Source organism: Corvus cornix, chromosome 5 (genome assembly GCF_000738735.6).
Source record: "Corvus cornix cornix isolate S_Up_H32 chromosome 5, ASM73873v5, whole genome shotgun sequence".
NCBI lineage: Eukaryota > Metazoa > Chordata > Aves > Passeriformes > Corvidae > Corvus > Corvus cornix.
The window spans coordinates 28050156-28072794 of NC_046335.1; positions in this window are offsets into that span (position 1 = coordinate 28050156).

The window sequence follows — 22639 nt, forward strand, 5'->3', positions numbered from 1 at the left end:
TGAGAGAAGTGAGATAAAAGTTGTCAGAGATAAGCATAAAAATTTCAGAAAACAATAATTGAAACCAGAATTCCTACGCTGCTTCTGAAGATTGATATCCCATGACAATGAGCTTTGATAAATCACTCTAGTTGAGGATCTATTCTTATGCTCTTTACAGAGTGTGTGTAATAAATCAATATACTGACAGATTTAAGAAAACCTCTCATTCTGCCTTCATTGCATGAAATATCTTTGCAATACAGTTAAATCTTTTTTCAGTACTGGAAGTCTTCCACTGAGTGATGTGTACAGAACATTGCTTCCTTCCTCAGTAAGACAAATATTCCGAAAAAATGTATTGTTCTCTGCTCAGGTTTATTTAAATTATTTCTTTCCATGGCAGCCAAACCAATCACTTCAAGTGCTTTCAGAGTTGCACATTAACACCTCATCTAATATATAATGATGATAGAAAAGTCATTAATTGATGCTTAATTAGTTTTAATAAATACAATATAGGACATAAAACCTCAGCTCTGTGAAATTGAAATACAAAACCAGGAAAAGATATGCAATAAAAATGATTCATGAAGTAATGCAATAATAAAAGAGACAAAAACTTAGTTTGGAAAGATCTGTCAGGACTGTTCCAGATAGAACTCAAAGGAATGCTGTACGTTACATAAAATAGTATTACTTAAACTCAACATCTAATCTCTATTCTCAACACTGATTCTAAGTTTACTATTTCACTTCAACTTACGTTTAATTGCAGTGCAGCGAAGCAGGCCCATACACTTTCTTTAACTGTGCTGTCATTTTTCCATATGAAGACCCTACCTTAAAGCAAAATTAAAACTTTTGAGTTGAATCTGGGAAGATTAGGAATTTTTCCTCTTACATGCACTATGCTTATAAACTTTTCTTAACAACCAACATGTACAAAAATCTTCTCAGTGTTAAATAATTCATTTTGCAATAGCATCTAGAAAGGTTGGACATACACGAAGAGACCTGCTCACCACGGACTTTGCAAACCGCACAGTGAAAACATGTGCAGCTTGCAACATTCTCTTATACCAAAGAATTAACAAGAATTGCAGGAAACTAACTTCCTCAATTCTTTTTCCACAGATACAGACAAAATAAAGAATTTCATGCACTTAGGACTACTGACTTTGAGAATAAAACCATAAATTTTAACTAAGGTCAGCCACAGATATATATCTATTTTTTAATTTTCTTTTTTGTTGCATGTGATTGCATCGCAACTGGGGTATAGCACCTTTGCGAGAACCCAATAAGAGCACAAAAAACCCTCATGGGCTTCCCTTTCTCCTCAACTTTGAGGTAGGCATTAGTAAATTTAAACTGCCTTCCTTCAGCATTCCTCTATAGACCATTATTTAAAAAATAAAACGATGCACAGGAAAAGATAGGGCTATGCTAGAATTAAACTCTGTATATTTTTTCATAGTCTCTTTCAAAAAGAGTCAGAAGTTAGTGCATTTGATCTTTGAATTAAAGTATTTTGAAAGCAGACTGACTCATAGAACTGCTACTCAGTTGTGCATATTTCTTAATACAAACAGACCATTTCCTGAGGATACAAAAAACTTCTTGCAAAAGAAAAAAAAAGCATTCTTTGTACTGCTTTAATAGAGAGAAAATCAGGTAATTTAAAAAGACAAAATATACAATGATAAAATGCTGTTCTGCTAGACAAATGAAAAATTGCTTATCTGCTTCTTTGTGAGAATAGTTGCAATACAGTCTCACCAAATTAATCCAATATTTTGATGATAGAAAGTATTCAATATTTTGCTTATATATTATAATAACTGAATGGAAACTTATCTGTTTTGGAAGTGGAAAGAGATCTCCACTTCCAAAGTGTCTGAGGTGTACATGAACATCCACCTATCTATTTCCAATGCCTTTGTGCATGCAAGTCAAACCAGCTCTGTGCACATGCACAATGATCCATCATATCCATTATATCGCATGAGTAAGTATATTTTCACGTTTGGGGTCTTTTTCACACCTAAACGTTCTCTTTCAAGTATTACCAACCTTTCTTGATAATTAAAGGCAAAAAAAAAAAAAAATTAACGTATAATTCTTAAGGCAATTATTTAAAGAGAAAGTTCAGATAAGAAAGTTGATAAGATCATTTTTCCAACAAAAATAGCTCTATTCTATAGAAAAATAGCTTGAATTTCCCAGGCACTAAAACATTTTTCCATTAAGAATTCTTCCACAGCCACTCAATTTCTCAGGGGAATTTTTGCAAATTCTTTTAAGAATGTTTTAATGATTTTATTTGAATAGTTTCATACTTAACTCCAACCGTCAGTTCAAATTGGTTCTGCAATTTTTCAGGCCAGAAATTCACTATTATGTACATCACCCATTATGTTTTTCATAGGGATGACAACTATACTGATCATTGGATGTAGTGCTCAGCAGTTATCATAGTTCCATCAGATATTATCTTCTCTCTGTAAATCTAAGCAGGTTTGGAATAGATAAGCAGAGCAGGAGACTAGACAGATGCCTACTGCTAGCTTACCCGTAGTAGTTCAGAGTGGTATCAATTTTTCCAGTTGGCACTCTACTCTCCACACCAAGAACCACATCTATAGAAAATGTTTCAGAAGCACAAAAAATGTAGACCCTGAAAGTGACATTATAATTGATTGATTTTATCTATTCTTTGTTGACCACAAGATTTCCAGCTCCCAGTATTATCGTCAAAAACCAGAGTTGTTCTTTGTCAATGAATGCTTAACAATGAGAAATACAGAAAGTATAAACCAAAACCAAATATATAGGCTTTTGTAACTTGTGTTATTTTAATTTAAACCTCTTGATTTATTTAAGTACAGAAAAGAAGACTTATGTTATCAGAGAAATGCTATGTTATCTTTTCCCACCAGCATTTATCAAGTATTTAGAAAAATGCTACACAAAGTCTTCAGAGGAGTATTTATAAACAGGGGGAGAACAAATGAATTTAAATTAAGACTAATTAATTAAGGCACAAATTAGGCTCTCTCTAAAGAAGACTCGGAATCACAGCTTTGGACCTAGGTGCATTTGTTCTCCTTTTTTTCTTTTTTTTTCCTTTTAATCTGTTCTACAACTTCTACAGTTTAAAAAATATTTTCCTGTGATAAACATAACTCTTAATGACTCCAGTGTCCTTAGGGAATATTACGTGGGAAACTTTCTTTTTCCTTTATAGAAATATTATATTTAGAGCAAGCACAAATGATAAGTTAGATGAACTTTCTAGAATGCACACATTAGAATACAGTACACGGAAGGATCTGTGTTGTATATTTCCACAATAATATCTACTATTCCATGGAATAAAATGATTGCACCGAGTTTCCAAGGCCTAAACATGCTGAAGAGAACAGGGATTTTAAATAATGTTATAAAAGTGCAGATATATTGAATTTATTTACCAGATTTTGAATGTGATAACTAGCATAAGCAATGCAAAAGAATAATCCCATTTTTATAGGACTCTCATTCTACTGTTCAGTGCAGTATGTCAGTACAACAAAAAAGGTATTTGAATAACCAAATGCAATTAGGTTATTCAATATGCAATTATTACAACTTGCATTAAATCCTTCTTAGATAATGCTCTGAAAGACTAGGGTATTCATTAAATGCAATGTACTTCAACCACATTATAGAAAACCTTTGGAGGACCAGAGAGATCTGTGCACAGTTATAGTGGGTTTTTTGTAGCTGGAAACTGAGGTGTAATGAGTGTCCTTTCTCTACCCCTAACAGCAGAACATAATTTCTTACAACAAAAATAAACATAAATCTGGGGTTTTTAGAAGTGTGACGGCTGAAAGGGAAAAAATGGAGATTTTGTAATGGTAGAAGTTACAAAATAGACATCAGCAGAAAAATGCTGCAATTAGGGTTTTCTTCTCACTATTTATAGATATTCAAAAATGCCCCAAATCTTTAAATACCTTTGAAATGGGTAAAGGAGAGTAACTTATCAATGCATACAAATAAATTAAGGGTAGGTATCAAGAAGTCCAGACCAGACTCTTTTCAGTGGTGCCCAGTGACGGAGAAAAGGCAACTAGCACAAACTGAAGTATGGGAATCTGAATATGAGGAAAAATTTCTTTACTTTGCAGCTGACAAAACACTGGAACAGACTGTCCAGGGAGGTTGAGTGATCTCCTCTGGAGATATTCAAAACCAGCCTAGACATGGTCCTGTGCAACCTACTGCAGCTGAACCTAGCTTTTTTGGACTAACTTATCTTCAGAAGTCCTCCCAATACCAGTCATTCTCTGATTATGTGTTTCTCTGAAAAAAGTTCCTTTTGAATTTAAAAGATTACCCTGGTATGTGACAGCAAGCTTCTGATGGCAAAGGAAAGCTCCACAGTGGTTTTCATCTTTCATACTTGTACCTTACATGAAACGTTTAAAATACAGTACCGCATATAAAATATCATCTCTTCCAAGAATATATCGTCAATTAATCACTCCAAAAATATATATATACTGAAACAAGAGATAGACACAGTGCTGTGCTTCAGGTTTTTTTTCCTTGAAATGCAGATTATTAATCCAAGCTTTACTTTAAATTAGACCTAAAGTAGTTCTATTTTAAGGATTTTAGATTAACTTCAAAACATTATGGATAATTACAATTTTATCCAATGCAGGCATAATTTATTCTTAAAATGAAATATTAAAATAGGCATAAACCTGAAAAATTTCATCTGAAATCTCAGGTCAAATTCGCATTTGTGTTATGGCCACACAAGAATTATTACTGAATATAATGAAGGCTAGAATCATAACTAGAATGCAGGTTGGTTAGTGATGATTTGCCTAAGTATATTCTAAATGTTTCAAGGTTAATTAGAATCTAATTAGTAACTGTATTACTACAAACTTTTGCTTTATAACTTGGAATCAATGATGAATATTAACTATTGAACATTCATGATTGAATTAATTATCCATCTATAATATTTGCAATTCCCTTTTGACAAAACACACTAAGATAAAGCCTTTATTTTGGACACACTACAGTGACACTAGTCAAAACATTTTTAAGGGATGTTTTGTTTGTTTTGTTTAGATTTTTAAACAATGGATGTGATTTTGACAATCTGACCATGTTGAGAATAAAACTATCCCTTAGTTCAAGTTCTCATAAGCTATCTCTAGCCATAGGACAATTTTTTTTTTTAACTTCTGCTAAAATATTTCTGAACCCATATTTTTGCAGGCATCTTACAACTAACATATGGGTTAAACTTATTTTAAGTGATCTTTCTAACATTGCACCTTAATGTTTTACCTGCTTTAGCATGGGTTCATGTTGGATTCACTAAATATTGCTGTAGTCTGACTAAGACAATGATGAACAAAGAGCCTGTTAGCAATTCAGAGGGCATGTCCTTTTATCTCTTTATCAATATCATCTTCTGTCTTCTGACCTAACAACAAGAAAACCTAGAGTTTCTCTGAGAAAAAGCAAATTTCAAGTAGTTACTGGTTGAACTGTATTATATATCAGGAAAGAGTTGCTATTTACTGAGCCTGCCCATGTAATTCAGGGAGAAAAAATGACAGGTAAATGCCCCACAGGACTTATATCTCAAGTCAGTCTTTTCTTACCAGACAATTTTAAGACTGAGACAGTCTATTCTCACAGGAAATATGACCTTTAAAATTACTTGTTTTCCTTTTAAAAATACTTGTTTTCTGATCACTCTTTATGATAATAAAAAATTATGATAACCCTTAGTAAATCCTCTTTTTTTTTCAGATAGAGACATTATTTTTAAGTTCTTCTTCAAAACATATCTGCTTGGGGAAAGTTTAGACCCAAACTCTTAAACTCAGTGGCAGTGTTAATACATTCTACAGATTTTTTGTGTAGATCTTACTTTATTTTATATGCTCATGATCCTAGTTGCTACTGAACATGAATATCCTCTACATGACAAGCAAATTATGTACAAAAATTCCCTAAACTGCAATGTCAATTCCATAAAAATAATTTTAAATCCAAATCTGCAGCTCTAGAGGTAAAGTTGTTTGAAACACACAGAGAATAAAAGCATTCTTAATTCTTAAAATGACAATTTTTACCTAAACCGTATCAAATTTGTGACAAGATGCAAACTGCTCTTCTTTTTTTGTCAGCTCACTACTTAAAAAGGCATATAAGTATCAATAAAAAGGCTTTTAAAAAGAATCTAAGGCTAACCGTAGCATTATTTTGTTTTTCAAACTTTTAAAAACCCACATAAATCAAAGACATAATACCTAGTTAATTCATAACTTCCCACAGAACTTCTGAAAGTATTTTAATATTGTTTCACTGCCGCAGTATTTGCAGTCATAAACACATCTTGATGCTGACATAATAGCACATCTTGGATATTTGCATCTAGTTCTGTGGCCCCCAGCCTAAGAAAGACAAGGACCTGATGGAGAAAGTCAAGAGGAGGGTCCCAAAGATGATCACAGGGCTGGATCTTCCAGAGAAGGGACCAGATAGACCTTACAGCAGCTATCCAGTACTTAAAGCTGGAGAGGGACTTTTTACAAGTGCTTGTAGTGATAGGATGTGGGGGAATGGCTTTAAACTGAAAAAGGTAGGTTTCCCAGAGAAGCTGAGGATGCCCCATCGCTGGGAGGGTTCAAGGTCAGGTTGTCTGGGGCTCTGAGCAACCTGGTCTAGTGGAAGATGTCCCTGCCCATGGCAGGTGTTTGGAACTAGATCTTTAAGTTCCAACCCAAACCAGCCTATGATTCTATCACATAAAGCAATATCAAATCAGAAACATCCTTCATATACAATACCAGATACATGCCAAATAACCTGTGTATGTAGTTAATACACAACCCTGTATTCCTACTGATTGTCAAGCTGTTCTTATTCAGTTGTTTTTTACCAAACTTGACAAAGAAAGAGAATACAATGTTCATTTCTAATAGCAAGCTGGGGAGAGTTGGAACAATTCTGCAGGTCAAATGTAGAATTAAAAGGGATCATGATAAACTGGAAGAGTAGTGAGAAATCAAATAAATGTAACAATTTATATATCTCCGTTGTCCCTATTTGAGGAAGAAAAACAACTAATACAAAAATGGAAAAAATACAAGAATGGAAAACTATTGACTAATATTGCAACAAGGTACTTTGAAAATAACAGAAAGAATTTCTCACTGAAAATAAAAATGCAAGATAAAGTGCAAAGGTATTATAAAGGTATCTAAGCAAATCTGTCATGTCAGTTTATGTTTTCTTTCCAAGAAACATTCACAGCACGATGTCATAGGAAACCAGGGTCACTGACCACATTGATAAATGTGCCTTTAAGTAAGTTTTACTTTCACATCAATGGGATCAATAATCAGGCCACTTATACATCACACAAAATGGTCTTTTATGGGTAATTTCTTAAGGCCAAGTGATACAGTCTGAATATTTCCAAAAGGTTATAAACCACTATTATTTTGATGCAATACCAGCAAAATATGTTAATAGGTAGATATAAATGGAATAAATTTAGTTGAATTTTGAACAAAACTTTTAAATACAGAAAATGGAAAACTACATTCGGTATCCACTGCAATTTCTATGTACTCCTCTGCCAACCACTGCCCTTTTTTATCAGTTTATCACATTTTTTTATTAGCTGAAAGATAAAACTACATTTTCCCATCCAGTCTGCCTAATCAAATTTGTATAATTAGGCACTAAAGGTGAAAATTAATAAATCTAAATTACTCATACAAGCTTTATTTTATGTATGTCAAAGTCATTTAATGACACAACATAAAGATAAAGTAATATATGAAACTTGTTATGTCACGTGAAGCACATAGGTGTGATATTTATCTCCATGACTCTTGCACTCTGCTCTATCCTTTTTCGTCTGCTCTGTTAGCAGACAGTGTCAAGAAACTGGCAGGACCGTATAGCTTTATGAAGTAGAGGGACAGGATGCTGTGACACATGACCAGCAAGTAATATTGCTGAGACTGTTTTCAGTGCTAAGGCACCTTAGAAAGACAGGCTTACACCATCAGATTTAGTCTAAATGAACACTATATCCTGATTCCATACATTTGGAAAATACCACATCTTACACTTTACTGTGTTTCAAACAATAAAGATTTTAAAATGGTGTGTTGCATTTGATACAGAGGGGGAGGTACAGTACAGTTAATGAGTTGATTTGAAGAAGAGATTGAGTAGAAGTTGGAGCAATCATCATCTGAAATCATCTATATTAAGTAGATGGGCATGATTTTGGTCCATTTACTTGGAAAGATAAAACCTCAAAGAGCTAAAATAAGGTTATCTGTGATTGAATTTTTAAAAATCCACATGGTGAGTGCTATCTCACAAGATAAATTTTAATGTCATGTACAAATCAGCCAAAAAATTGGAAGGGGCAGGAAGATGAATGCATACAAAAGCTCAAATTAACATTGCCTACTATAAAGCTTAGGAACTCAGACTATCTATCGCTGCTTGTTAAATGCTGTAATTGTTGTTTACTCATTTTGTTGCTTAGCTTGTTTGTTTTTATTGATTTTATTGTTGAGTATTTTGTTGCATTTTACGCCTATTGTGGTTTGAGTTTATTGTGCATTTTTATGCACATATGTTTATAAGAAGTGAATTTGTATAACCATGGGGGTTTTTCTATTTTGCTTTTTTTTTTTTCTTACCAACTTTACATCTGAAATCTACCATGCTGCCCAAAGGACCTCTGCAGCACACTTGGCTAGGTGACAAAACTGTACTTCTTGATGAACATACTTCACTGCATCTAAATAATCTACCAATGTAAAAAGATTATGAAAACATAAGTCAGAACAGGCTCTAGGAACATTAACATTAATGTATGTGGATAGTAAGCATTTCACATAGACTCAGGAAAGCACCAAGAATAATTCAGATACGATCAATAGAATCTGACCCTCTTTAATCTTAAATCCTGTTCCTGAAAAGTTCTCAGTGATGATAAATCTCTGCATTCATGCTGAATCTGGCAGACTGTATGTATTTGAAACACAAAGAATCTGGCAATTTAGCCTAAGCTTTTTTTTGTCTATCATGTAAAACTATACCAAACTCTTCTTTGCTGTTTTACTGCAAGCATCAACTCTCTTCTTAGTAGGAGTCCTATATGGATTTTTAAAAGAACACAAAGGGTTAATTTCTTTTTTCTCTATGCACTTTCCAAAATATTAACTTGAACATGTCTGTGAAGACACTGCCTTGAAGATAGATAACATATTTCAAAGTCCTTTGGAAACATGCTGTAATGGACATTTTAAAAATAATTGGGAATCATATTGCCAACATAAAACCAGACAAATATAGATTCTTTGGCAGATCTACACGCATATATCTGCTGAGAGCTATTTGAAAAGTGAAAGTATTATCCTAAAGCCAATTGTCAATCTACACACAGCCAACAAGCCTGTATCTACGGAGAATTAAGCATTAACCAGGACTATTTTTTCACAAAACACTCACTGCTTGTCTTGTGGTCTCAAGGTATTACAGTAGAAATATTAACAAAATTGGAACAGTACTGAATTCCATATTGATCTTGGATAGGGAGAAAATGGAACAACAGGGATAGCTTTAAAAAATTAACATTACTAAATTAGAAAAAACCTGCGTATTTATCACATTCTCGCAGAAAAATAAAATTTTTTTAGCTCTTGATCTCTCTCAACGCTTTCCTTGATGCTAAAAGTCATGGAAAGGTTTGTCAATGACTGTGAAAATGTGACCCACTGTTCTTACACCTAAGAAAATATTTTGGCCTGAGAAATCAGAAGGCTATACAATTTAATAGTACATATTAGACAGGACTGAGAAGTTTCCTTTTCCAAGCATATGTTTGAGAAAAGTATAATATTTTTTTCTTACCAATACTGTGGATAAATACAATTTTTTTAAGTTTTAGAATGTAATTTAATTTAATTTAGGGTTTCCCTCAGGAAAACTATTTTCCAGCGACCTGTTAAGGGGTGGTGTTTGCAGAACTGTAGTAGCTTGGCACTAAGAATTTAGCTGCAGTCATCACTGGCTCTTTCCCTCTCCCTTTCCCCAGGGAGTTCATGGTTCAAACCATGAACTCACCTTTTCAGTGAAATGTATCCTTTACAATGAGAAGGGAGTTCTATCACAGGCTCTTACCTCCATTTTTGTGTGGGTGTGTTAACACTGGGTTAACGAAACATGCTTCTGCTAAAACCTGGATGAAGTTCATTAACTCATTTATTAAAAGCCATGCATGAAGAGAAGAGTGTGTACTGTGTACTGAATTCACTGTTGGCATCCTTAGTTACAATATGGCAAAACCAAAGGTACTTTTTAATACAGTGACAACAAATCCAGTCCCTGTGATTTAATGTTTTGTTTTGTAGGCTGTGTGACCATTCTTAAAAAGGTGTACTCTCATTTAAATTTATGCACTAAATACCTGCTATCAACTACGCCGTATTTTAAAGTTTTATATTCTTTGTAAGTTGATTTCAATACTAAAATCTGTTACAAATTACTTCTACTTGATTAAATTTTCTTCTGCAGCCTGTCTGTCTCTCCCTGACGTGTCTGACTCAGTAACTGGGAAAGAAGTGTCTTCTATCAATCAATGACAGAAAGTGCTGAATCTGAAAATGCTGACTGAGCACCATGGAGGGCAGTCAGGTTTCTGATAGCAGTCAAGGGAAGTAAAAAAATTTCAATATGAGTGTTAAATGCCTTTTAAAAAGACATTCAAAGATTAATCAGGTAGAAAAAATCGTGCTCAAACAAAAGTGCTCAAATAAAATCATCGATCTGAGATTGGCATTTACAGAACAAAATAAAAGAATTCTATTACCCCAGCTGAACTTTCTTCAATGACAATGACAATGACTAAAATAACAGGGATATGTTTCTTGATTGTCTTCTCAGTATTGTACATCAAACAGGATTTTAAACAAACAAGAGTGAGTAAGTAAATATATTACAACCATTTAAGAGTTCATTCATGGATAAATGTTTATAGCAGCATGTAACTTCAGTATTGACTCTCTGATATTATAACTAATTTCCATGAATAACAGCAATGCTATCCATTGCTATGAAACAGTGAATAGCATTCACTTTCATTGTCTATTGATTAATTAGTTTATATGTAAAATATGTGCAGAATTTAATTTGTAATAAATATATACATATGTATAGTAACAGGTTTAATTAGCTGTGGACCTGTACATCCTGTCATGAAAGTATAAAATTATCATTTTAAGAAACAACTATAATTGGCCTGTTTAGGAGGGGCAAATCCTTTCTGTTCAACCTCATTATTTTCCAGGTCATTAATGAAGTTTTCATTCTTCGTATGCAGAAATTAACTATGCAAAATAGCAACTGATGTTGGGAATTGCACATCTGAATATTGAACTAAGTTTTTATTTTGTAATAGTATTTTCTTTATTTTGAGGTCCTTGTTTTCAAGCCATATTTCTGAAAATACTGGCTTTATAAAATGTAGGGAGCTCCCCCGTCAAAGGATTTGGCAAGACCAAAATTGCACAGGTAGTGCCAACAGAAAAGAGCCATGTAGAAGAATAGGAACTGATTTTCTGTAAAGCCAATTGATTTGATAATTGTAGACCATATTGGCAGACAAATTCAAGATGTCATTTAGCAGTGCTTTTTCAAGGTTAATGAATATGCTTGTCTCTGGCTAGTAAGAACAGCATCACTATGGATCACAATTATCTTCTTACAATCATCTGTTGTTTACATTGCACAGAGCAATGTGCCATTTCATAGATACTAAACTACCTATTTTATGTTCTGCCCTGTACAAGGGAACTTTTGCATGCACATGGCAAATGGGCTTCACTGAGTTCCTAACATGAAAATTCAAAGTTTTTAAACAAAAATTCTACTTAGGAGGGGAAAGGACCATGGGCCAAAAGCTGGTTAAGAGCTCTGAAGCTGAACTTCCAGAGAAGGCATTATTTTCCCTTGGTTAGTGTCCCATTCAGGATACTTCCAGTCTTTTGTACCAGGACTGTGTAGTTGCAATTAAATCGTTTTGCATTGGTGATAGTTAAATTCTGTGACTTTTAATCACCAGCTTAAACTTTCAATGTTAATTTTTTAATGAGTTAGTTATATTTCATCTACACAGTGTTCTGATGGAGTAGTCACTATCAAGTGGCAGAGAGACTTTCAAAACCTGGGAAGCATTCTTTAATCATATGTGTACAAGTAACCAGTTGTCATCTTTCCAGTAAAAAAAACCCCAAAACCAACCATATTCCTTGAACAAGAATATTCATCAGCTTGTTACATTTTTTTAGCATATTTGCTCCTAATTTTCTAAGAAATTCATTCATGCTCACAGGAATCACACTTAAAATCAGAAAAACAGCTTGTTGGAATTAGAGAGAATTTCACTCAGGCTTTCTGCTGAATAGTTTCTAGCATTTTATTTCATAATCACAGGTGTTCATACCAATAAAATTAAGATAATAAAAGAATGGTCTTGAAGACTAGATCTTGCATTCAAATAAACACTACTGGTATCTTTCAAAGTCTTTTTTCATTACTTATCACAACATATATTCATTATTGCACTGTTTTGAGACATTAGAGATCCATAATATTAAATTGATCAAGATCAAACTCTCAAATTAATAAGAGTTATAAGATATGACAAAATAAGGAACATTGCTCTCTGTCCATGACCAGAAAATAAGCTAAATTGTATTCTAAAGGAAACGTAGACATTAATGTATTTTTCCTGTTATTACCAAAGCCTTTACTGGCTAAGTTTCAAAAAACAACAAAAATAACATACTCTCATAAAATGTGTAATTCACACATAGTAAAAATGTAGTAATTCACACTGACTGGAAGTTTCATCACATATTTCTGTATTTTATGATTTTATGCAGTACAGTAGTGAACAAATACAATCAAAAACAAAGTAATGTATCTTAAAATGTACTTCTTTGCTTCTTCTTTGAGAAGCATAATTTTGTTGTGATACTACTTCATAGTATGCTTGTAAATGCTCAACAGTGCATTTGGTAAAACTAGTATAGTCTAAGTAATGCACAATTTCATTAAAATACATTGTTACAATATCTTAATCTAAAATGTGAAAGTATTTATAAGTGTACGGAAGTATACAGACTAGTAAGTAACGAATTTTGAAAAATTTACTTCAGAAAAATAGCAAGATATATATCACTCATGAAAGTAATATCAAAACTCACTTATTTTTCACCTTCCAGTGGGAAGAACTTGTTCATTCACTTTTAAGAGTGGAGTTTAATCTGTGTGTTCTCTACACTATTCTCAGTCTTCCCAACAGAAATCTGTTAATGTAGCTCCTCTTTGCCACTGTGAAACCATTTGCAAAATGAGCATAAATACCTGAGCATACCTGCACCTGTCAGCACGAAAACCAGAAGAATGGCTAAAAAGTACTAATATATACTTGCTGAACAGTAAAAATTAAATATATTTTTCATATAAAAGCTTTTCTGATACTTGAAGAACAGTAGTCTACTAAAGTTTTCTCAGGCAAGGGTTGAAATGTGACTCTTCCCCTTCTCCCAAAATGTATTATTTTCAAGTGGACAATGATAGAAAACAAAATGGCAGAAAACAAAATATTTGAAAGTCTAAATGTTTTCAACTTCCCCCCATGTCAAATAATGCATTGTCACTGTTATCCAAAGTACAGAATCTTCCCACTGCAGTGATAAGAGATTTTAAGATGAAAGGAGAAATTAGCCTTTTAAAATACTTCCTTTTCTTTTATATTTGTAAAGTGATAGAAACTATTTCTTTGAAAAGTTAGGTCAGTATAACTTAGTGATTAACTTTATTTTTCTATTTCTCCATCTTTCCTGGGAAGCAACAAACTATAGTTGCACCCATCTAAAAAAATATCCTTGTAGAATTTTCTAGCGTACAACTCAAACCAGTGGCCAAGTATCATGGGCAATTGGATTACTCATTCAGTTAGTCTCATCAATGCAAATGTAACAACGTAAAAAATAGGACAGAAAACAATTTTAATTTGAATGCATTTTTTGGCTAGTGACACAGAATATTTCATATTTACATACCAGTATAGTCTTGTGGAAGAGTAAGAATTGCAATGTAATGATCCAGAGGCAAAAGGGGGAATATGCATGTGGTGATGTAAAACTGAAAGAATATAGTACTTGGGTATTGACAATAAAAGTGCTTGGCTGAAAAAGCAGCCACGATGCTTAATGAAACATAAATTAACAATATCACTGCATCTGGCTGAAATGTTGTTCAAATTTAGGTGAGAGCACTTGGGTTCCAGTACTAGAGTCTGGCATAACTTTTTCTCAGTACCTACAGACATTAGGCAGTTCACGTTGAACTGAAGTCCAGATGTTGTTCTGAAACTTGATGCCAGAAATAGGTTTTGCTTTAGTTCAGAAACCATTTCAATGATTTGTTCAAAGCTCAAATATAAAAAAAAAAAAAAGCATTTCTTGGTTTGCTGCTCGAACTGTTTTGTCAAAGTACGTAGCTATTAAGTCTAGCATCATGCCATTTGAAGATTGTGACTGTGAAAAAACAGCTATTTACATAAATGTATTCAGCCATTTTTATGCAGTTTCATTTTTAACTGCATTGATTGCTATCAGCTCTGCTAGATTGCTTTCTTCTAGTCCAATTAAGTTCAAAAAAATCACTGACTAGACTTTCTCAAAGGAACAAAATTATTGATCATCATATTTCAATACTGGCTCACCACATCCACTGTAAGAAGTAACTGAAATCTTAACATGTACTTTACTCTTGAAAGTACTAAATGTGATAAGAAAAATATCATTACCTACAGCTATCACATGACTGGTGCAAACTGTGCATCTGATCCAATTCCCAATAATGTCAATGGCAATGTTTCCATTGATGTCACTGGCACAAGGTCAGTTCCTGCAGGGGAAAGCTGTGTCCTTCTGTAATCGGTTGAAAACAAAATGAAGTCAGAATATTACACTCTCCTCTCAGGTAGTGGTGACTAAAGGAATTTTCTTAAAATATTTCACAATAGGTTCATGGTTTGGTTTTTTTACAGTATAACATCCTCCTTCTGTCAGTGCCATTATTCTTGAGAAAAGGTAAACTTTAAAAGTGAAGAACTGCAATTACTTGTCATTATGGCAACCAGGCAAGTCTGGTTAGTCACTGTTCTGCGCCTAAATGCCTAATGTGTGTTTTAGGCCAGAAAGAAATGGGGGAGAGAATACTGATACTGGAAAGCATGAGAAAACTTAAGTCAGTGCACAGACCTTACTTAATGAGGAGTTAGGATGGAACACAAACATTTACATTTTTAAATTATAAAAGTTCTGAACACAGTCTTTCAAGGAGGAATGTGCTGACTTAAGGAATATGTTACAGTCTTTAGCATTTAGCTCTTCGCAACAAATCCATAGTTTATCTAGACATCCTGGTCATATCTAGTCAAAGCAAAAGGGCTTCCTAAAGAGTGTATGACAAGCTTCACATCTCAAAATTAAAACATGAATTTTTTTCCTAATATAATTATGAAAAAATCAAATTTCCTATTTTGAAAATAAAAAATTCTTTTGCAGTTGCAAAGGATCTCTGCAGGACCTTATTCCTGCTTTCTTCCTTTTAAAATTATGATCAGAAGGGAAGATGAACAACTAAAATAGTAGATTATTTTCAAATATTTGTTCCCATAGGCATCTTTTTTTTCCCCAGAAAAATAAAAACAATATGCCATTTATTTTTTTTTTTAAATTCAAGGATTGAGAGAAATACTTTTTTTTAATCATGTGGGTTTTTTATTTTGGTTTGAAGGAGTGAGAAAGCAGTCAAATGAGGAAGAAAGAGCAAAACACCCAAAGTAAGGAAATGCATAGATGTAATTCTATGGATCTCAATTGCCTCTCAGTTTTGCCTTCTGGCAATCTGGTTTGTAGAGTCATACTATTCTTGATCATACCTTATTTAAGCCCACATTTCGATAAACTACGTAAGTATTGCTTTCACTGAGAATCATTACATCCCATACAGACCTTACATTCACTTCTTGTTGGCTTACTGCTTTTTCAGAGATTGCAGCAAGGTCTCTGTCTCTCACAAAAACTCCAGACGTGAATTAATTCCAACAAACATTCGTTCAGGAAAAAGTCTGTTCTATTGAAACATAAAAGCATAGTGCATTTTAGTTGCTCTTATTGTGCAGGTCTGATTAGTAAAGCCATTTTGCCAGCACCTGTCATTCTTGCAAAATTTCAGACCCACTTGTAAGAGTGATGATATATTATATGCTCTTCTATCAAACAGTTGTCCAGCAAGTCAATCAAATATGCAGCAAGTCAATGAGAAGAGCTTCATTTTCAATCATCTACTGCATTTTCGCTGTTTGGACAAACAGTAAGACATTTCTAGTCACGCAATATTCAGCCACATTATCAAATCCATTCTTTTTTCCAACAGTGAAGAAAATATCCTTAAAGGTGAAATCCACAGCAGCAGTAAATTTGACATCATTTTTGAGTAATGCACTAAACAGCACACTGATCAAAGGTGACAGGGAAACCATTTTATTATTTTATTTTGCAAACCCCTTTCTCCCCACTCACAAGAGGCAGCTCGAAGAACCAGTTTGTAACAATGTTCACAGTTGTTTAAGTAGACCTTCAATAATCTTTCATGGTTATTTCACTTACATGATGTGCATGTGAAAATGACATGTAAATGTCTCCCAGCTGTCTTCCTAAGCTTAGACTAAACTGGGGGACAGCAGAAGAGAGAAAGGAATAGGTTCATACCTGGCAACCTCTTACCTGTTAGTGCATGGCTTCACTATAGGGTACAGGTACTATGTTGTTTGTTTGTAAGTGAAATGTATAAGTGGACCTTTCTGTTCAGGATGAACAATCAGAAGACCAACAATAACTTACAAGAAGTTATTCTACTGAGGGGCATTAAAATAAATTATATAAGTTACAGTAACATGTAAGAGTCATGTCCTTATTGAATGCCCTCTAGTAGGAAAAACACTAGCCTCAAAATCCTTGATAAGATGATGCATGGTTTTTAGGCAATCCTGAGTCCCAAGATTTAAGATCAAATGCCAGTCCAAACAAGTACAACACTCCAGACAGACAAATGCATCAACTGGGCACAATTGAAAGAAGGAATACACGCTGAGAAAAGATTCAGGAACTAAAGCAGGAGTCACCCCCAAGGCATGAAAGCAAACTCCAAGGCATCAGGATTAACCTGCAGTAGATCTTTCAAGCAGCAGTCAATCATTGCGCCTTAACTAGTGGTTGCTCTGCTGTCATGTGGAACTGAAAATATCCAAAGGTTTCATGCAAATGAAAAATAAAGTGGCTGTAAATAGATAGATGGCTTAACAGAGTAGTAACTATACAGTGCTGCTCATCAGAAGTATTTTTAATATTTTGCTATGCAGTATAACAAATAAATGGGGCATGGGCAATGAAACTTCAAAGGAGGAAAGAGGGTTTTGTAAATGTAGTGAAAAAACACAAGAAAAACATGCACGTTCAAAAAGTTAAGTTAACAAAAGAGATTAGAATCAAGGACTGCATCAACTGATATTGTCACATAAAATATTAATGTTGTTTAAGGGAGAATCAAATTGAGTGTGGTTACAGGCTTCAGTGACAGGCAGGACAGCAAATGTTTTCCAGTTATCAAAAAGAAGTGTGAGACAGGAGTAATTAAGGGTTCTGTGCTAGTTTCTCTAGGCTTGTGGCATTGTTAGAGGAATTGTGAAAATGACAGGAGAATTTTAATTTTGGATATAGAGCCACATCTGTAAAACAATGCAATTTTTCAGTATCAGTACAGAAAGGAAACTTAATCTTAGGGGAAAAAAATGTAAACTTAGAAGTGTCATGACCCTGTCCAGACCTTTCCAAACCAATGCAAATCCAGCATGAAGTTGATTTCTGCCATCTTTGGGGTCACTGGCATCACCAGCAATAACAGATGCCAAATGACAGTCGGATATCACAAACATTTATGGAAACAATGGCTGCCTTCCTGGTCAGCTTTAGAAACCCAAGACTTCTGAAATTACTTTCACACATCTCTGCAACTTAGACTGAAAGCCAGGCCATTTCTTCAAACTCATCTCAATCATTTAAACACTAAGGTTGTCTCCAAGCTGACCAAAGGACTACAACGACCTGAGAAATAAGCATTTCTCAGTTTGAAGAAGTGTTGAAGTTTTGTTGGTTTTGTGGTATGTTCCCTTCCTGGAAGAGAGAAAATGTGGCTGATAGAAATGTTGTAAGCAATAGCAGAATTTGATGAAAGCCTGTATTTCCAACGCAAAGCAATTCTCTTTTGAAAATTGACTCCAGCTGATGTATTAGCTGTTGTTTGTGTGCTATTCCTTTACTTGCTGTCAAAAATAAAAATATCCCTAACTGATTTTCCTCTGACTAAAACACTGAAGAATACTTTAAGAATGATAGAGCTCTTATTGCCACAAGCAAAAGTTGAAGCACTTCAAATTGTATTCTACAAAATTTGTTTATCCTGAGGAGTATCTTGTCATCTGTGAAATGAGTACAGAAAGCTGAAGGGTAAAATATTTTTAAGTGGGAATACTCACACCAGCAACTTACTGTTATTACAAGTTATGTTCTGATTGAATCACTGGTCTATTCATACAGATCTGAGAGCCATTTAGTAGAAAACACAACTCTCAAAAAACTTTTCTGCTATTTTCAGTATATACTACAGAAATGTAGTATTATTGTCCCCTATTCTTTTTTCATAAGCTGCTATGGTAACTGAGAATTAGCTGACATGAATACACTGTAAATTCTCTTTGTCAAATAAACAGAAGTGAGCAAGGCCTTTAATGAGATTTATACCTTTAACATTTTCAATTTCAGTCTATATTTTATAGATTAATTTTGCATACTGCATCCTGAGATTGTTTTTTAGAGTTTTATATACATAGAAATATACATATAACTCTAAAACCCACCACTAATAATAATACTAATAATACTAAATAATAAAACATATACTCAACATAATACTTCTTGGAGAAAGCAAGGTTATGTCACAATTCTGAAACAGCTCTCAAGGGGCCGTGTGAGTCTTATTCTATAGTATTTTAGTAACACTTGTTATGTTTCCCAATATCTGATCATTAGTTTCACTATGCATAATAAACACAGTCATCCATTGTCTTAGGTATTAAAGACGAGAGGGGGAGATGTTTAAGACAAGAGGAGAACTTCCCCCTGTTCCCCACAGCAAAAACCATTGGGAATTGTATAGCTGTTTCACCAGTGCACATTGCAAGATGAAAACAAGGTTTTGTTCCTCTCTCCATTCTTCAACACACTGCAATGAATGAGGTTCTGCTGCAGCAAGGAGAAAGGTGTGACTTTCAAAACAGTCTGCTTGTTGGAGAAGAGCTTAAAGAGCACCACAAAGATCAGAAGCCACTAATTGAACTCTAGCAAACCACAAGGCAGTCAAATCCTCACTGTATATGACCTGAACAAATGCTTGGTGGTAGCCGTGGGTCCTTAACAGTAATGGCAGCAAAATACAGGCTTTCATGAAAGGAAATACTTGTGTCAGTCCCACATTCACCAGAGAAGCAAATGGACGACATAGCTAGAGCAAAACTAATAATCTGAGCAGCTCAGCAACTCTGTGGCACATGAACTGCCCTTGCTCTCAAATCCCTAGGAGAAGGGATCCTTGCTACCAGTAGCTTGACAGAGGAGTGCATGAAAAGTCCTGTGTAATAAAAAGCAGTCTCCCCGTACAGTATCCTCTGAAGCAGGGGAAATTATCATTTCTGGGGGACATAGATTTCTTTTTAGAATAGTTAATCCAAGTACCTGACTGAGGTCTTTCATGGCACTCTGCTTCTGGACAGTCTGAGAGACAGTCAAGAGATGGATTTAAAAGAAAAGAAGTTAAATTTGACCACAATATTCTATATGCACATTACTGCTAACATAGCCAGACTAAATAATTTTTAAAAGTTGGTGCACATCATTATTACAGTTAGAAATTTTGTATTACAGTTGCATTTACAGTCCTAAAGAGAATATTTAGTAAGTAGAACTGTACAGTGGTGCATAGAAAACAGAAGGAAAAAACAGGATCAGTGTTTTGGAAAATGGTGGCTGTAAATCTGCAGTAAGTCAGGGACAGATTTTGAGAGGGCTATTCTTTCTTGGCTAAACCTCCTCTCCTATGAGTAATATTTTGCCTTTTTCATTGAATGTGTATCTTCACCTTCCAAAAGAGAAGCTGAAAAATGTTGCCTTTCTGACTGCTGTGATGCAACATAATTAATGTACATATACATAGCAGAATGCGTGGTGCTTAATTTTGTAGTTGATAATAAACTTACTTACTTCTGCCAAAGTAATTCCACTTTTTAATAGATTAAGCGACTGATTAAGGTCATACATTACTTGGACAGAAGATAACATTTATACACACTTCAAAATTCAAAGTAATTTTCTTCAAACTTGTATATTTTTAAGGAAGTTAGTGGTGAATACCTCCATACGCTTTTTTTTTTTTTTTTGCCACTTCCTCAGACTTGGTACTAGTAGGCAAATTCACAACTTCTGATAATATTATTATTATTGTTGTTGTTGTTGTTATGTTTTTTATTTTTTTGTTGAGAGACAAAAAGTCAGGTACCAAACTCACACTGAGAGAATGCTTCCACTCTGTTTAACCAATACAAACCAGTACAAACCTCCACATCTAGGAAGTTATGTGTATATGAGACTACTTATATATTATGAATATATATATACTAATATAGTCAGTTTTTAGGCATTTAATTCCTCTTTTTTCTGGCTAAGACACAACTAAAACAATAGAGATATAAGTTTAATTTTTGTTCGGTTTAATTTTTTTTTTTTCAGAAGGATGCATTAGCTGCTTAATTTAATATTTGTAATTACGAGTATGGAAGGGGAGGAGTTGTCTCAGGAACAGATTCCCAGTCGTTGTGGGTGGGTATCATTGGAGTACACAAAGTACACATCACATCACAAATATTAAAGTGCTTTGCGCCAGATGGAGTATGTAAACTAAGCTGAAAGACAAAGCCTCAGCCAGGCAAAGACTTGCCTTTGAGACAAAGAGCATAGCATCAAAATTTCCTTAAATACTCTCAATTATAAAAATTATGGATAGTCTCATTTGAAGTGCCTTGCTTGGAAATTCAGGTATAAAACAGAAGAAAAGTCTTGGTAGACAGAAAAATTCAATGTATAAAAGCAACCTCTGCCTAACAACTTTCAGAATTTGTAAATAAATTTAGCTATTTAAACTATGTCTCATGTTGTGTTGTTTCTCCTCTTTCATAATAAAACCTGCTCCTCAAGGATATCTGTATCCAAAGTACCTATGCCGTAATGTAGACTATAATAGCCCTCTGTGTTAGGAGGAACAGGGACAGAAATAGATACTGTATGACTAAATGCTGATTGACAGTTCCTTCGCATGCTCAAGTCTTCTCAAACAAAACTGCAATGAAAAGACTTTATATCATACTACTCAAGAGATAGTAAAATGTGTAAACAACTGTAACCCTGTGGAAGAAAAAATATACTTTATTATTATCATGACACACTGAAACATTATTTTTCAAATACATTAGCCAGAGATCAAATTATTCAGAGTCTAATGAGAAAGGAACTGTTCCTTCTCAATTACCCATTAAAATGCTGTTTCTAACAAAAAAAATCACATGGAAGACTGTTACTATGTAAATACTTAAAGGAAAATATTTTCATGGCATGTGAGAAAGAAACAAGAGGAAAACAGTAGAGAGACAGTGACTGAAATGTCTGCCAGGTACATATCCAAGACAGCTTAAAAGCCCTTATGAAATGAAACCTAGCTTTTGAAGCTGTCAGAGTTTACCACCTTGATACATTATTGTACAAGTCTGAAGAATTCCTTGACAGAAGAACTTTTATAAAGAGCAGCCGAGACACTAGGAAAAGCATAGGGCCTCTCTCACAAAATAATGGTTTATAATCGCACACATGATAAAGAAATGTATCATCTTAGTGACTGACAGACTCATAAGTGCACAGGCAAGACAACTGGAGCCACCACAACCACTGGCTCTCAAAGCTGGCAAAAGACCTATCAACATTTCTGTCAGAAATAAGACCATTTACAAATTGGTGCCCCAATTCTCTTTCACCCCTGCCCTATTTGCTTCCTGTATTTCGTTGTCTTGTGTTAAAGCCTAAGAAATAAATACTAGGTAGAAACTTCTAGCCTATTAGAGAGCTTTAAATGGTGTCTGAAAATATCTTAAAATAATTTAAATAATTAAAAAGAAAAAAAAAAACTGCTTATTTTTTTGTCCATAAGTGACAACATGCTTTTCTTGAGGAGTAAAAGGGCCAAGAACAAATAGAAAAAAACCCCAGATAGGTCGTGTAACTGGGAATATTATATGGATGCTTTTTAAAAGCTCAAAAAGATCTTTACCAGCAATACTGCGAGGCAATCTTTGAGGCACATA